The sequence below is a fragment of the Marmota flaviventris genome, chromosome 1, assembly GCF_047511675.1.
Source record: "Marmota flaviventris isolate mMarFla1 chromosome 1, mMarFla1.hap1, whole genome shotgun sequence".
Taxonomy (NCBI): domain Eukaryota; kingdom Metazoa; phylum Chordata; class Mammalia; order Rodentia; family Sciuridae; genus Marmota; species Marmota flaviventris.
In genome coordinates, this window is record NC_092498.1 from 111,171,049 (window position 1) to 111,188,273 (window position 17,225).

Below are 17,225 nucleotides of genomic sequence, written 5' to 3' on the forward strand. Positions count from 1 at the left end.
ATAGCATCAAATTCCTTGTGATTGGATTCACTTGCTTGCTTCTAGTATACCAGAGAATGGGAATAACTAGAAACTTCATAATGGAAGAATATGCCAGAAACCACAATAACCAAATGACAAAGGTTAAAATCAATGTACCTACTGATATGATGGAATGAAAAAGACACTTCCTTTCTATTCTCCACCCCCCAACCCACAAAGCCCTAGTCTAATGACACTGCCTCTCATAGTTAAATTTATCACTCATGATATGCTCTCCATAATGGAAAGAATTCTCTTTACAGTGAGCAAGCTATCACGCTTTCTCAATTAAAGGTGCTAGAAGGACATTGCAGAAAGACATGTTGCCCTGTTGTTTCTGTTGCCAAAGTGAGAGTAAGAGGCACGGACATGAGGACAGCTATGGAGCACTGCCCCAGCCACATGCCCAAAATGTGTGGTCACTCACCAATACCCACCTGGTGACAAAATTTCTTCATTCTGTTCTCTCTGGAAATTACTGTCTTGAAAGTTTTCTGCTCACTGTAGCCACAATCTCCCCCACAGTCCCCAGTTGAGCTCAGATTCTCTCAAGAGCCTTGTGCTATATCACATGATGAAGAAGAGGCAGAAGGACCATAGGGTGCATGAGGCTGAGAGAGAACACACAAGTGACCCTACTTTATAACTTTATATATATGTAAAATACTAAGTTTATTCACTCTGTGAATAACTCTCTCAGTTCCATAAGAGTGGCATTAATCCCTCATAACCTAAATATCTGTTGGAGTTCCTACCACCTATTAACCACTGTTAGAGTGGAGAAAAAATTTCAACACAAGTTTTGGAAGAGAAAAACCACATTAAAACCACAGCACACCCCACCTGACAGGAGCTCTCAGTCTCACATCTCATTTCACACAGCTGAATTGTGCCATGCTCTTGGTAGCATGCATTACCCAACAGTCCACTTAATTCTGAAATTACTGGAGATAACTTATTCCAAAGCAGCAAAGAGCATTTGGAAATCCACAAATGTCTAGTCATTATTTCTTTGCACTCTTCCTTCTTAATGTATAATATTACTTGTGTTTTGGGTTTCCTATGTCATTTATGAATATTCACTTTAGCTATAGAGAACAAGTAAATCAACTGGGATGAAGAAAAACCATTAGTTAAGTGATCTGTAGAGAATAAGTGAGAAACCAGCTTCTAAGACATGTTAGACAAAGACAAATGAAATATTGCATACATTTATTGAAAACAGGTAAGAAGGGGGAGAGAGGGACTGATTAAGTAACAGATATTCTTAAGGCACAAACTATTCTGATACCTTTCATCATAAATTGGCCGCCCGCTGGGGAAACTCACGCATGAGACATGCATGTAAATGTGATGGCTGCTTAGCAGGTTTTTGGTGTTACAGCTATGGTCAAATGTGCTCACTCCTGCCTCTCTTCAAGGGAATGAGAGTGTGTTGGGTCTGCATGCTGAGCTTTCAATTCTGGTTCCTGAAGTACCAGAACTGTGTGGGGAAGGCTAAGGTGATGTAACAGAGAAAAGTAAGGCCATGCCATTGGTTATCATGCATGTTCAAAGATACAGTTTTATCATGTTATGTCAGGAATCTTTATGATGATAGCTTCTTAATCTTTAAATGATAATTTTTCAGGGATTTAACCAGTCATTCATTTGTTCTCAAATGGAACATAGGGGCAGAAAGTATGGCCTTCCATCTTGTTGGCATGCTTTTGTGATCCTGTTAATGTTCCTTCTCTCCTCTCTGGTCCCCTGTCTCTTGTTTTCTATGATAATCCAAATTAGTAAAGCATGTGCTTAGAAACCCTTCATCTGACCTCTGAGCCTTTCGTCCATGTGTCTCCTGGGGTTTCCCTAGGACTCCTCTTGAAATCCATTATGGCACTCTCTTCACTAACAATCATGAAAGGGCCCAGGTCAGTCAGGACTTTCCCTCTTCACTCTGTTTTTCTTATCAGTTATAATCTATTTTCTCCTTTTTCATTAAAACCTAAAATTCATGTATTTTTCCTTAAATGACAGCCTGACTTTTCCATTTATGACCTTTGTTAATGTTCTTTAGATCTGTCTGACCTAGTACAAGATAGGTTGTATATGGTTGTATAAACTGCATTACTCATTTTATACACGTATACATACACGTACACACCATTTAACATTATAACATTGAAAGTCAGGAATAAATATAAGTCAGAAAGATATAAGCACCTAAAAATAAGGCAAACCAGGATCTTTTTAACTATCTTTATTTTTACTTTTCATTAATGATTAATGAGTTTTTAGTAATTTAAACTTATTCAAGGGTAGATGTTTTTAAATGACTACAATAATCACCTTCTTGAAAACATAAATGACTTAAAATTAGTTTTAGTGCTTCAGTAATTGCAAACTGCACATTCTGACATCTTTCTTTTGTTCTATCATCACTATGAGACTGCAAACTTCCCAGGGGTATATCTACAAGATAGAAGTGTTCCTCTCTTTCAATTCCCAATGTTTATTTGTTGCAAATAGTGGATTTAACAACTGCATCAAGCCACTGAGATTCCACATGAGCACTTGAAAGGACCAATTTGCAAACCAGAAACATGCCAATAATTTTAAATTGGCCCAAGCAATAATTCCTAACGTTTGCCTTGCTATATTCTTATAAAATATAGCTTTATATGGCACAGATACTTAAAATGCATTTTAGTTACTTTATAAGAAAAAGAAAAATTCATACCACCTATGCATATAAAAAGAATGACAGTGAATAAATGGATTAAATACATGAATTGAAATTAAAGAGAGGAAGTGTGCTTATATTTAAAAATCTTATAATATTATTTTTACCATAGGGACTGCTGCTGTTGTTGATAATAACAATAAAACTTCTACAGTTTGTTCTATCTTTGTTTAAATAACACAGATAGAAAATTTCTAATCCTCTCACTGAAATATAATATTTCAGTGTTCAGGGAAGACATCAGTGTCATGTTCACTCATTTATGTTGCACCTCACTGACAGACAGTCTCCTCCTGGGAAAGTCAGAAATAGTTTCACATTTATGGAAACTGCAGTCTCCAGGCAAGTCCTACAAAATCTACTTTTTGCTGTATTTTTTCCTAGTATTCAAAGTAAATACTAGTTTAATGTAAAAACAGTGAAAATGTGCACTACTGTATTGAACAAGAGAAAAAGTAAGTACTGTCAGGAACTGATCCTCTAAATACAAGCATTCTCATATAATACGTAAAGTATATCATCAAACAAATGCAACTTGTATTCATCAACCAAAAGTTAATTTTGTTACTACTGCATATATGTCATATGCAGTCCTAGGGGCTGATGATAAAATGATGAGCAATAACAGATATGGGGTTTTCCTCTTAGGAAGTTTATAATCTAATAGAGGTGACAGATGTGAATCAAATAATCATACATTTATATAAAGTGACAACTACGATAAGAGCTATGATGGAGAGATCAGTGAACTATGAAAGTATATAAGGTAGGGATTTGATGTCATCTGAGGCATTTATTTAGTTAGTTAGCTACTTCTTGAGGATGACAACTTGACTGAGACCTGAAAGTTAACAGGTACATTCTGGAACCCGTGCTGGGAGAATATGGGTGGAAGGGACATGATATATAGAAGAAGAGAAACTAGAGTTATTAAAGTACAGGCTGAAAGAGGAGTTGCCTCTTAAGAAACATCAGGCGAGCTGTATAGGGGCCAGATCAGACAGAGAGTTGCAGATTCTGACAAGTATTAAAGTATTATCCTTGTTTCTTTTTTTTAAAAAAAGAAGTCATTGGAGCATTGTGAGTAGGTGGATGAAAAGATCAGATATTTTTACACTTTGAGCATCAACTGGTAAAAAAAAAAATCAGGGTTGGAACACATGGTGACAAGTTTCATTATTATATATCATTTACTTGCAAATTAGTATCATAGCAAAATACTGTGTATTGAAAATTGCTTTTGTACTTAATGAAATATTGTAGATACTTTCCTTATGAGAACATATTGTTCTACATATTTCATAGTCTCACAATATTCATGGTGTTGATGCCATGCTTTTAACAAACCCTAATTTTCATCATTTCAAATACCACTGATTATGTTAAGTTGTATATTTAATTGTATACAAATATTTACTCCTAAAAAGCAAATTCATAAAATACTGGATTAAGACTGGACCCATTTTAGAAACTCATAATGTTAAAAATGCCCTCTAAAATATTATGCCAGTATATTCTCCCCTGGCATCACCTGTGAAAAAGTTCTGGATTCTCCTCACCTTTATGTAAAAATCCCTGGGTCTTCCTTGCAATACCATGTTAGTTTCTTTGAGATTTTTAGCTTTAATTCCCCTCAGTGCCACTATCTTTCATCCATTCATTCTCATGACCAAATTCTATGTTTCTTATTACTGGGAAATACTTTTTCATTGAGATTTTAAAATGCCAAAATTCCATATTTAACATATGTAGGGATACCTACCTTCATTACTGTGATATGCCCATTTTGCCTATTAGGTAGGAAACATATACTAAAAGCACTTCAGAAACTGGCCCAAAGTCAAATAGCTGATCAGTATGCAGAAAACTTTTAACCACTATGGCTTATTTTGTTAAAAATCTTGTTTGATAATTTCATGATTTTAAAGATCTCTTAGCATAGTAAAAGTAAAACTATGGCTCACTAATTCAATAAATGTTATACATCTCCTAAAAGTAATTAAATTTATACTTTATTGTGGAACCTCACCCTGTCCTATTAAAATGAACAATCAGAAAACAGTTTGGACATTGGCAATGTACATATTTTGTAATGTTCTACAAGGATTCTCTAACCAATAAAATGACAAAATTATTTTAAATAATTATAAGAGATTAAGATGTAAAATCATTTTAACTTGTTTGACACTTGTTATTTCTAAATGCCAATTCTAGCCTAGACAGTAGAGATTCAGTATATGATTTGTCCCTTTCAGATTATTTGCAAAGATCAGTGTTCAAACAGTCTACTTACATTAAAGTATATATTATTTTCAGATAAGTGTCTCCCAAAGTCCATTAAAGTCTTGGACTCCAGTGTGGCGTGGGAGTTTCTGTGAACCTTTAGGAGATGAAGGCTTATGGGAGACTCTTAGGTCATTAGGGTGTGCCCTTGAAAGGGATTTGGAACCTAGTCTCTTCCACTTTGTTTCCTGGCTCATAAAGTGAGTGTCCTGCTCCACCATGAGCTCCCTCCAGGATCAAGGAATAGAACTGTGAATCAAAATAAACCTTGTCTCTATATAAAATGCCTTAGGTATCTTCTTATAGCCATGGGAAGCTAACTAATATAAATAGTATTATTGTGCTATTCAAGTTCAAAGTTTGATGTGAGAATTAGTACAAAGATATGATTTGAATGAATTATTTGAATGAAGGCAAGACCTTCCATAGGGAGTGAAAGTCACCAACACCATAAAGGTTGTGTTCCCAAAATAAAAGTCACAAAATTGGCATGAAACTGAGAGCATTTTTTTTCTTTTGATAATACAAAATAACCAATACAGAATACAGAAAATGAAGATGACAATGGCGCTTCCAGAAATCAATGGGATACAAAGGCAAAATGGTCTCAGCAAAGTGATTTATTGCATTAGATCAGGAATCTTGCATAAGTAAATGGTATTATTTGCTGAACTAGACAAAAAATATTGCATTTGGAATATGCCAATTTTATGACTTTTATTTGGGGAACACAAAAGGTGCTTTTGGTGCTGCTGACTTTCAGGCAAATCCATTTTGGAGTGTATAAGTCCAGAGTTCATCGTGGAAATGTACCTCAGGGAATTTTCAAAATGTTTATAGAAATTAAATCATAATACTGGATGAGATTGCTAATGTCAAAAATACAAAGAACTACAGAGTAGTACAGAACTGTCCAAACCATTTTTATTTAGTTCAGTTTTGCTAAAAATGTACCAGAACAGAGAGACATTAAGACTAATAGCTGTGCCAGGCACAGAAGCTCCAATGAGCTCTAATATCAAGGGGCAGAGAGAGTTCAGTTCTAGGTAGAGAGTTACAATAGTACCCTGCCCCCCCCCCCCAAAAAAAAAAGTGAGGACTTCCTCTACATAAGGATGTGTTTCTTTTTTTTGATTTGCATCTTTTAACTCATTCAATCTTCACAAGAACCCAAAGAAATAGATGCAATGCAATTCCTGTCATGATTCAATGCATTAGAAAGTCCACTCACAGAAAATTGCTAAAGATCCCATGGCTAACTAAGTGGTAAAACCAGAATTCAAACCCACACAGTCTGACATGATTCCAAAGTCTGAAGCAATAAACAATACATGAAAGGAAAAAGAAAAAAAAATCACTGTGTTTACTGAAAGTCCAATTAAACCACTGTGGTGTCAATATGGACAATTTGTGAATCATCGCTGTACACCTTGCTAGTCATATTTTAAGATTTTCTAGAATTTTCAAAAATGTATTTCACAATGTTGACATTTTTACAAGTAGAGAAATCCGGATTTTATTTCAGGAAGAGAATAACTGGCTGAGTCTCACCATTAGACAACCCAAGGCTCCTTATCTCTTTGTACAGAAGATCAGGGAACAAGAGAGAAAAAAAAAATATCTGTTGCTGATGACAAAGAACACAGCCTAGTCATATTGAATCCTATTTTATCTTTTCTTATGCAGTCAGGAAAGAAATTCATTGTTTGGCTCACAGGTTTATAAACATTTTACCTCTTTCCAATTTTGTATTGATACAGAATATGATTTATAATCCAGTGTTAAATAACATTTGGAAACTGCTGATTTTATACTATCTCAACTTGGCTTGTCTAGCTCTACATATCCCAGGACACACTTCCTTGTATGGTTCCAGATTAGGGTGCAACAATGATAGAAATGGGGAAGAGACTTGGGAGGCAGAAGAAAGGTAAGAGCCATTTCTTATGTGATCTGAAAATTGATGCCAGGCACGAGTCTCTATTACAGCTCAGCCATGTTTCTGGTATCTGCTATGTGCCGGCTCTCCTCCTATGTCATGTCCTTACCAGTCTTCTCCTATTTTAGCTTGCCTAACTCCTGGAATAGATGTTTTTGCAACCAATCAGAATTGAGACTGGAGTTTATAAGAGGCAAGTAAGAGTCTGGTCACAGGTTCCAGGTAGTGTTTCCTCTACCCACCTTCATGCCAGCTTTTCTTCCTAATTGCTGCCCAAGAGTCCTTTAAGTGGTTCAATTCATCCACCTGAGGACATTGGCAACTGCTTTCTGTAGACTTTTTAGCCAGCTCTCACCATTGTGTTATAGTCATATGGTCTACCAAGCCTCTTATCCCAAGCCACTTAGAAGTTTTGGCTTCCTGACTGTACCCTGTGTGCTACAGGGGACTAACTGATTAGTTCATGATTTCCTTTTAATTAAACACAATTAGCTTCTTTAAGGGATATTTATTTAAAGCTTCCCCAGCTCAACATGGGTGTCAAACATTATGTTTCTTCAATAGGAAGATAATGTATTGACAGCAGTGCTGAATTCTTCAAGCAATCAATGCTTAAAGACCAGGTAACAGAGGGGAAAAAAAAAACTGAGCAAGAGTAGATGAAATAGGAAGGAAAATCGGGAGACACAACATGAAAAATACAAGAAAAATGTCATTTCAAATAAGACAAACTGTGCATCTATTCAAATATAGCATATATTGTTTTTCAATCTGTTTCTAGTTAGTACTATGTAATGTAGGACTTCATAGTGTGTTTTCTTTGACCTTTGAACATAATTTTACATTGAATCAATAAAGTTATGTCAAATATCTCTCCTCTCTCTCTCTCTCTCTCTCCCCCTCCCTCTCTCCTTTTTATTTTGCTGTGCTGGGGATGGAATCCAGGGCTTCATGAATGCTCAGCCAAAGCTATAGCACCAAACAACATCCCCTGTGTCCAAACTTCCTTTAAATGATTACCTATTCATTGCTTATATATTATTTACAACACTTTTAAAAAATTTAGAGAACATTGCTTATCTTATATTTGTATGCTGGTTTGCTATTTTTCTTAAGATATGGCTTTAGAAGTGGACAACATGTGGATTCTCATGTATTGTATGAATTTTATCTACTAACCATATATAGAGCCATTCAAATCGTCAGCAGTGGGGCTAGGGATATTTCTGGAAGGAGGGCCCACTAATTCTTGGTGCCTTCCCAATTACTTTTGTTGAATTACATACCCACGGCTCCAGGTATTGAGAACCCCAGTGAAGGTGAATTTCTGGCTCTATCAATTTACCTACAGTTGTAATTAGTAAGATTCTCCGTTCCCAGGGTTACCTTGTATGCAAATAGCAGAATTCAATATGATATGAACAGTGAGGTTGAGAGCCCAGCCCTGTTCCCATAATGGCTCTCTGTGAACCTGAGACATGGTCAAGTTCAAGCTCTCTTGAGTTGACTGGTTTTCCTTTCAGATGGGAGATGAACTTCGCTAAACTTTCTTCACCCTTTAGGCTGACAGACAGGTTTATGAGACATAGGTGTGGTTTTTACCTTTTATATACTGTGGAATTCAAATCATTAAGGATATCTCAACTACTGTGTTGTAAACTCAGAGAAGTAAAAAATGATAATAACAATCATGGAATTGATAATCTGAGGCTGTTCAGAAGACTGAATTCATTTTAAACCATTGGAACACAAACACAGTTTGTCTCCAGCTAAAGGAAGCATATGCACAACCAACTTGAGGATTACAAGGATGATACTGACAGTGTGGATTCAAATGCAACATACAGAAACAGAACATACTTTCTGAGGCTTAAACAGGCAAAAAAAAAAAAAAGTGAGCCAAAACTTTGTAGATAAATTGAAAAAGAGAAGAAGCAATTAAGCACCAAGCATATTCTTTCCTTGGAGAGCAGGTTCAACCACACTTCCCAGCATCCTTCACAGCTAGTATATGGGCTTGACCTATGCTATACCTTTCTGTTGCCTCTGGACATTATTTTGACTTGATGTGAGCAGCATAAACAAAAAGGCTCTGACTAGAATAGGATTTTTGGTGTTGGCAATTATTACCCTGCAATTTTATCTAATTTCAAGATGAGGCTGTGATTGGAGAACCTGTATTGGGTCTGGCTTAAGAGCAATTGCAGTGCAAATGATCTTCTGTCTAGACTCATCAGAGAGCTGTCCCTTCCACAAACCTATCTATGACTTGGGTTGGGGTTTTGTGTCTGAAAGCTTACACTTGAGCCTCTTAACTCAATTTTTGTGTAATTCTATAATCTAACATGCGTTACTAAATCCCCTGTGCACTTAAATTAACTTGAAAAATATATATAGTATTAGTAACTAAAGCCATGTTCTAAATCAGAATAAAGTCGTATCATGTGCCATGTTACAAAGAACTTTTGAGATGACTTAGGAAATTAAAAATATTGAGTACTTTGGGATAATGATGAGAGCATGCAAAAGTAAACAACACATCTCAATGACACATTACTTATATAAAATATTTATTTAGAGTACATATAAAATATTTATTTCAAAAAACATAATAGCCTCAAAAACAAGATAAACACACATATGATTCATATACAACAGAACTACATAAAAACAAAGTGTGAAGATACGTTACTCCTCCTCCCTGGGATGTGAGTCTGGGAATTGAAACCAATACAATCCAGTCCTCTTAATGAAAAAGGAATTACATTATCTAATGCTAGGGACTGTGGACAAAGATTCATTGAATAAAACAGCAGCTTCCATACCAAATTCGAGAGTATTGATCGGTGTGCAAGTTACTGTAGAACATAATTCAAAATTCACGTGTCTGAAACAAAATTCATGTGTCATTTCCTGTAACATTTTTTCCTGCGATTTTCATTTTACCTTCCTGCAAATGTCTGCTCTTTTTTGGTCCATCCATTCATACTGAAAAATATAAATTATTTGGAATAAATGAGTGGATTAAAATTTCCTCTAGTAGAAATGCACATGTTTTCCCCATAAGAATAGACTATGGATCTTAAGGACATCTGTGGATACCCTCAGACAACCTTCTACCTTCCTTTACAGGAGGTAGGCAGCAAGTAATTATGCAGGCTTCCCCGGTCCTAAATGCAGCAAACATAGTGTGTTCTCTTATTATTTTCTCATCTTCTACTCTACAAGATAGTCTTGCAGCTTATATTTTTATTACTTTTTAAAATGACTTTTATTTAATTTGGGAATGTTTGGTGTTTTCTAAGTATATGTAATGTGTATAATTTCTCTGCTGATCTCATGATTGACAATATCCAAAATAGGTGACCTCAAAGTATGTTCCTTTTTTTTTTTTTTAAGAGAGAAAGAGCTGGGCAAAGTGGTGCATGCCTGTAATCCCAGCAGCTCTAGAGGCTGATGCAGGAAGACTGCAAGTTGAAAGTCAGTCTCAACAATTTAGCAAGATCCTTAGCAACTTAATGAGACCCTGTTTCAAAATAAATCTAAGAAGGGACTGGAAATGTGACTCAGTGGTTAAGCACCCTGGGTCCAATCCCTGGTACAAAAAAAAAAAAAAAAAAAAAAAAAGGAGAGAGAGACAGAGAGACAGAGAGAGAGATAAATTTCTGCCAAAAGGATGGAAAGGATTAGGTATAATTGCTATTGTTAGGCACTACACCAGTAATTACAGAAATTTTGGGATTATTGTGAGTCTACCTTTGTTTGGAAAGGAAAAAGGAAAGTCATCCTTTCTATGTTCTGCCTTTCATAAAGTAAGTGGTGAGCTACATATTCCCTAGCCCTTTACTATATACAAATAGTCTATGGAATATACACCACCAACAAAAAGCATTTAAAAAAAGACTATTTTTTTCTCTAGCGTATTTTATTTTTTATTATTGTTTTTAGTTTTGTTATTTGTTCTTTTAGTTATACATGACAATAGAATGTATTTTGATATACATGCATGGAGTATAACTTCCCATTCTTGTGGTTGAACATGATATGGCTGTGTGTTCATATATGAACATAGGAAAGTTATGTCCAATTCATTTAACTGTCTTTCCCATTTCCATCCCCTGCTCCTTGCCCCTGTCCAATCTGGTGAACCTCCACTCCTCCCTCCCCGTGTCCATCTATTTTGTGTCAGCATCAGCATATCAGAGAGAACATTAGGCTTTTGTTTTTTGAGGGGATTGGTTTATTTCACTTAGCATGATAAACCATTTGGAGCTTTTTGTAGCAAGGAGTCAGTCACCACCTACAACTGATAGAGACTTAAAGGCAATCAGGGATTGGGAAAGCTTTATAGCTAAAAAAAAAGTAGAAGAGTCTTCTGATGTGCCCATATTATAACTTGTAGGCCCCAGAGATCTGGAGGTGAGCTAATAAGAAAAGAAGTATCTTTGTGGAAGGTTTAAGAGTATATGTGGCTATCTGTGGAGAGTCCTGAGATAGAAACAGGGACAAAACATAAGCAAGCTGTCAACCATTGACAGGTCTGGACCATCCTGGGTCCATTGCTACAGACTGTGATTTTACATTCAGATTTTTGTCAGGGTTATTTTGTTATTTATGAACTAGGCATTAACTATTTGTATTAACACCTGTCAAATTCCATCAGCTTCTCATTTCTATGAAATGTTTAAAATATCTGATATAAATATGGAATGCCCTTTCAATGATGCTTTGAATTAATATTTGTCAATTTTTATCACAATTTTAATGGTACTTTTAAATTATTAGAATATATATTAATTTATCTTGCCATGTTATTTAGAGATTGGATAACAATATATTCCTAGTATTTTATTTTATGGTTAGGAATATTAAATATGAAATTCCTTATACAATATGTTTATGGATGTCATATATGTATATGTAATTTTAAATGTTTAAGTTGACAAAAGAGATCATGTTTGCTTCATTATTTTCTCAGTCAAATCTACCCTTAAGATACCACATTCTTTTAATGATTGATTCATATTCTATTCTATTTTGCTTGTTACTTCTAGAGTTTAATGCCCAATTTTCTTAACATCATTTGTTGAAGAGCATGTATTTTTCTTTTTTTATATGCTTTTTCAATTAATTTACTAAAACAAGTAAGGCTTTAATTTATCCAGAATTATTTCATTTTGATTATTCATAATCTATTTGTTTGCTTTACAGTGTGTCGTTCAGATAGTTACTTAATATCTTATGTAAAGGTACCAAGTTATTTTTACAACAGTTTCTAATTTTTAATTGATTTCTAATACCAACAACAGTGGTTAGGTTCTTCCTGAAGAACAACCCACTGGAATAATGAGGAGTTATGAGTTCCTTTAACTGAGCCATGACGTTATACACAGTCATAGAATAAAGCCTCCTGAACAGGAGAGAATCAGTTAGGCTCCAAGATTTTCTCTATTTAAAAAAAAAAAATTGCACCTTTTTCTTGTTTTAAAACGGCTTTACATATACATATATGACATCATGTAATAGATGATATATAAACCATTGTACATATATAATGTTATATAATTTTGAACATGGGCAAGAAAATATGAAGCTATCAACCACAACCAAAGTAATAGATCTCTCCATCACTTCCAATAGTTTTCTGTGCCCTCTATTTGAGTGTTTGTGTGTGTGTGTCAAGAATACTTACCATAAAATTGACACTTTTAATAAATTTTGAAAGTATGATAAAATATTATTGACTCTAGATGTTATGCTGTGTAGGAGAGCTCTAGAATTAATTCTTCTTAAATGAATGTAACTTTACACTGATAGGGAAACACCCCACTTCCTTTTTCATTGAGTTCTCTGTTAACTGTTTAATAGTCTCTACAAGTTTCACTATTTTAGGCATTTCACATAAGACTCATTATTTGTCTTTCTGTGACTGGCTTATTTCATTTAGCATAATGCCTTCTAGGGTCATTCATGTTGTCACAAACGTCACTCTTTCTTTCTTTCTTTCTTTCTTTCTTTCTTTCTGTTTTAAGGTTGAATAGTATTTCTTTTATGTATGTGTGTATAATATTTCTTTTTTATATCCATTCATCTGTCAATGATATTTGAGTTGTGTCTGTAATTCAGGTACTGTGAATAATGTTTCAATGAATATTGCATTGAAGAATTCTCTTTGAGATGCCAATTTCAATTGATTAATTATTTATAAAACAAAATTCTCCAACATACATATTATTATGTATGTTATTCAGAAGCATAATGCAGTGCTGACAGTTGAAATAGTGGCTTAACTATTTGGAAAATGAATAGAACAACAATAAGTGGTATTGTTGAATCATATGATAATTCCAGTTCAATGTTTTGAGGAACCTACAGAAGATTTTTCATAGCAGCTGCACCAGTTTACATTTTCACCAATGGAGCAGAAGGCTAATTTTTCCACATCCTTGCCAACACTCATTAAGTCACGTTACCTCCTTGTTGTTTTATGATGCATTTTCCTGTGGTTTTCATTTTCCATTAAGCATCTTTTCATATACCTGCTGGTCATTTGCATCTTTTACCTTGAAAATAATAATGAATAGGGAAAAAAGGATTCCATTGGAAAATACAAACAATGTCAGTATTGATGAGAGGGAAAAGTCACTGGAATACTCAAACATTGCAGATGAGAAAGTAAAGTGAAATAGAATGGTAATTTCCTTGGCAATATCTACTAACATTGAATATATGCATATTATATGATTCCACAAATGTGTTTTAAGAACAGAATTTTTAAAAAGAATAGCTACACAGATAATCATGACTAGGCATGTATAATAGTTCTAAATTTGAAATTATCTAATATATCAATATAAAAATGTGTAAATTATAATATGTTGAGTGATACAATACTATTATATAGCATTGGCAAAAAAAAATTTACTGTGCTCAATGACATGAATAAATCTCACAAATATGAATTTGAGAAAAAGAAATCAGATGCCAAACTAAAACACATACATAATTGTTCCTTGTGTACTCTATTCCATAGATATATAAAATATATATAACTATAAATTCTATATAATATATATTTCAATAAGACCATGTTTAAACATATTCAAATAAGCCATAGCTTCACAATTTCTAAACAGGATTGATGCAGCATTCAACTTAGAAGGTAGAGCTAAATAATTTGTCCTGAAGCTGTAATTTTAAAACAATTCATATGAACTTGAAAACACTTAATTTTCCACTTTAAAGAGAGAGGGCTCTGGTTGTATAGATTGTGAAGAGGAGCTAAAGAACCTATCACAAGTTAAAGCACTTCCATACACTTACTGGCTTTACTTACTACAAGTAATACAAATAAATCCAGATATACCGTATTCTGTGATTGTAAGTCAGAAAAGAACAGGATAAAGACTAAACAAACAAATAAATTGAAAACCCTTGCTTGATTTTTTACCAAAGACTATGGCCTTGAGATTTTTCTATAAAAAATATACTGGCTTTTAAATTAAGAATACGTACCTGCTTTAGTATTAAAATAAGGTGCTTGGACCAATCTGAAAATGTAATCTGTTTGTGTTAATCAGTTTTTCATCTATGAAATCAAAATACCTGAAATGAACAACTTAAAGGAGGAAAGATTTATTTTGGCTTACAATTTCAGAGGTTTTGGTAGATGGTCTGCTGCCTCTATTTCTTTGAGCCTGAGGTGAAGCAGAATATCATGGCAGAAGTACTTGAAGAAAAAACCTATTCAACTCATCACAACTGGTGGGGTGGGGTGGGGGAGGGGGAGGGAGATATATATATATAGAGAGAGAGAGAGGGAGAGAGAGAGAGAGAGAGAGAGAGAGAGAGAGAGAGAGAGAGAGAGGTCAGGAAAAGAAGAGAAAAAAGAATCAGGAAAAAAATTAGGTCCCAAGAGAACCACTCTGGTGATCTGGTTCCTCTAAACATGCCCTATTTACATAGTTCTACCACCTCTCAGTAGTCTATCTAGCTATCAATGGATAAATCCACTGAAAAAGTTAGAACCCTCATGATCTAATCATTTTTCAAAAGCTCTATTTCTGAACATGGTTGTATCAGTGACCAAGTCTTCAACACATTAACCTTGGGTGACATTCCAGAACCAAACCACGACACTGCCCTACCCAAAATATCACTATTAATAGAAAGGGGCAGTTGATACAATTGTGATAATGAAATCAAATAGCAAATGAAAAGTATTAAATGCAAGATCAGGCATAAGCCAAAGGCTAAATACATATCAAGTTCCTTCTAAAATTATTTTTAATAGAAATCCAACATCCAACAAGGCACATGGCAATTTGCAATTAAAATGACATTCTCTCATATACAACCAAAAGAATAAGAAATGACACTCCATTTATGTTTGATGTACCCAAGTAAATTCTAGTCATTTATAACTAATTAGAACAAATTAAAAAAAGAAAGGAGTGATTAAGGGGAAAAAATGGCATTCTCTTCAGGGCATGAGAGCACATGCCTATGATCCTAGCAGCTTGGGAGACTGAGGCAGGAGGATCACTATTTCAAAGCCAGCCTCAGCAATTTACAAGGCCCTAAGCAATTCATTGAGAGCCTGTCTCTAAATAAAATACCAGAAATGGGCTGGGGATATGGCTTAGTGGTTAAGTGTCCCTGGGTTCAATCCCTAGTACCAAAGAAAAAAAGAAAGAATACATTTTCTGATTTAATTCCTAGGTCCTTGATCCACTTTGAGTTGAGTTTTGTGCATGGTGAGAGATAGGGGTTTAATTTCATTTTGTTGCATATGTATTTCCAGTTTTCCCAGCACTATTTGTTGAAGAGGCTATCTTTCCTCCAATGCATGTTTTTGGCACCTTTGTCTAATATAAGATAATTGTGATTTTGTGAGTTAGTCTCTGTGTCCTCTGTACCATTGGTCTAACAGTCTGTTTTGGTGCCAATATAATGCTGTTTTTGTTACTATTGCTATGTAGTATCATTTAAGGTCTGGTATAATGATGCCACATGTGTCACTCTTCCTACTAAGGATTGCTTTAGCTATTCTGGGTCTCTTATTTTTCCAGATGAATTTCATAATTGCTTATTCTAGTTCTATGAGGAATGCCACTGGGATTTTGATTGGAATTGAGTATAGTGCTTTTGGTAGTATGGTCATTTTGATAATATTAATTTGGCCTATCCAAGAGCAAGGTAGATCTTTCCATCTTCTAAGGTCTTCTTTGATTTCTTTCTTTAGGGTTCTGTAGTTTTCATTGTATAGATCCCTTCACAATTTGACCCAGCTATCCCTCTCCTCAGTTTATACCCAAAAGACTTAAAAAGAGCTTACTACAGGGACACAGCCACATCAATGTTTATAGAAACACAATTCACAATAGCTAAACTGTGGAGCCAACCCAGGTGCTATTCAGTGGATGAATGGATAAAAAAAATGTTGCATATATACACAATGGAATTTTACTCAGCAATAAAAGAGAATAAAATCATGGCATTTGCAGGTAAATGGAGGCATTGGAGAAGATAATGCTAAGTGAAGTTAGCCAATCCCAAAAAAGCAAATGCCAAATGTTTTCTCTGATATAAGGAGGCTGACTCATAGTGGGGTAGGGAGGGTGAGCATGGGAGGAATAGATGAATTCTAGATAGGGCAGAGGAGTGAGAGGGAAAGGGAAGGGGCAGGGGATTAGCAAGTATGGTGGAATGTGATGAACATCATTATCCAAAGTACACATATGAAGACACGAATTGGTGTCAACATACATTATATACAACTAGAGATATGAAAAATTGTGCTATATACGTGTAATAAGAACTGTAATGCATTCTGCTGTCATTTAGTTTTTAAAAGAATTAATAATAAATAAATAAATAAAATTTTAAAAAAGAAAGAAAACATTTTGCAGGGCATGTGGTGCATGTCTGTAATCTCAGTGGCTTGGGAGGCTGAGACAGGAGGATCATAACCTCAGCAATTTAGTGAGGCTGTAGAAAACTTGGTGATATCCTGTCTCAAAATAAAAAGGGGGCTGGGAATATAAGATGCCCTTGGGATAAATTCCTGTTGCAAAAAATAAATGACATTTTCTGTATTCTACAGCATTATCAGCTTTGTGTAGCCATATGCTAAGTTATAGCCAATAAAATGTATATGGGGCATTGCTTCCTTGAAATAATTTTTATCAGATGTCTATCACATGAACTGTGGACACTCTTCTCCTGGTTCTTTTCTTTACCTGCTATAATAAATAG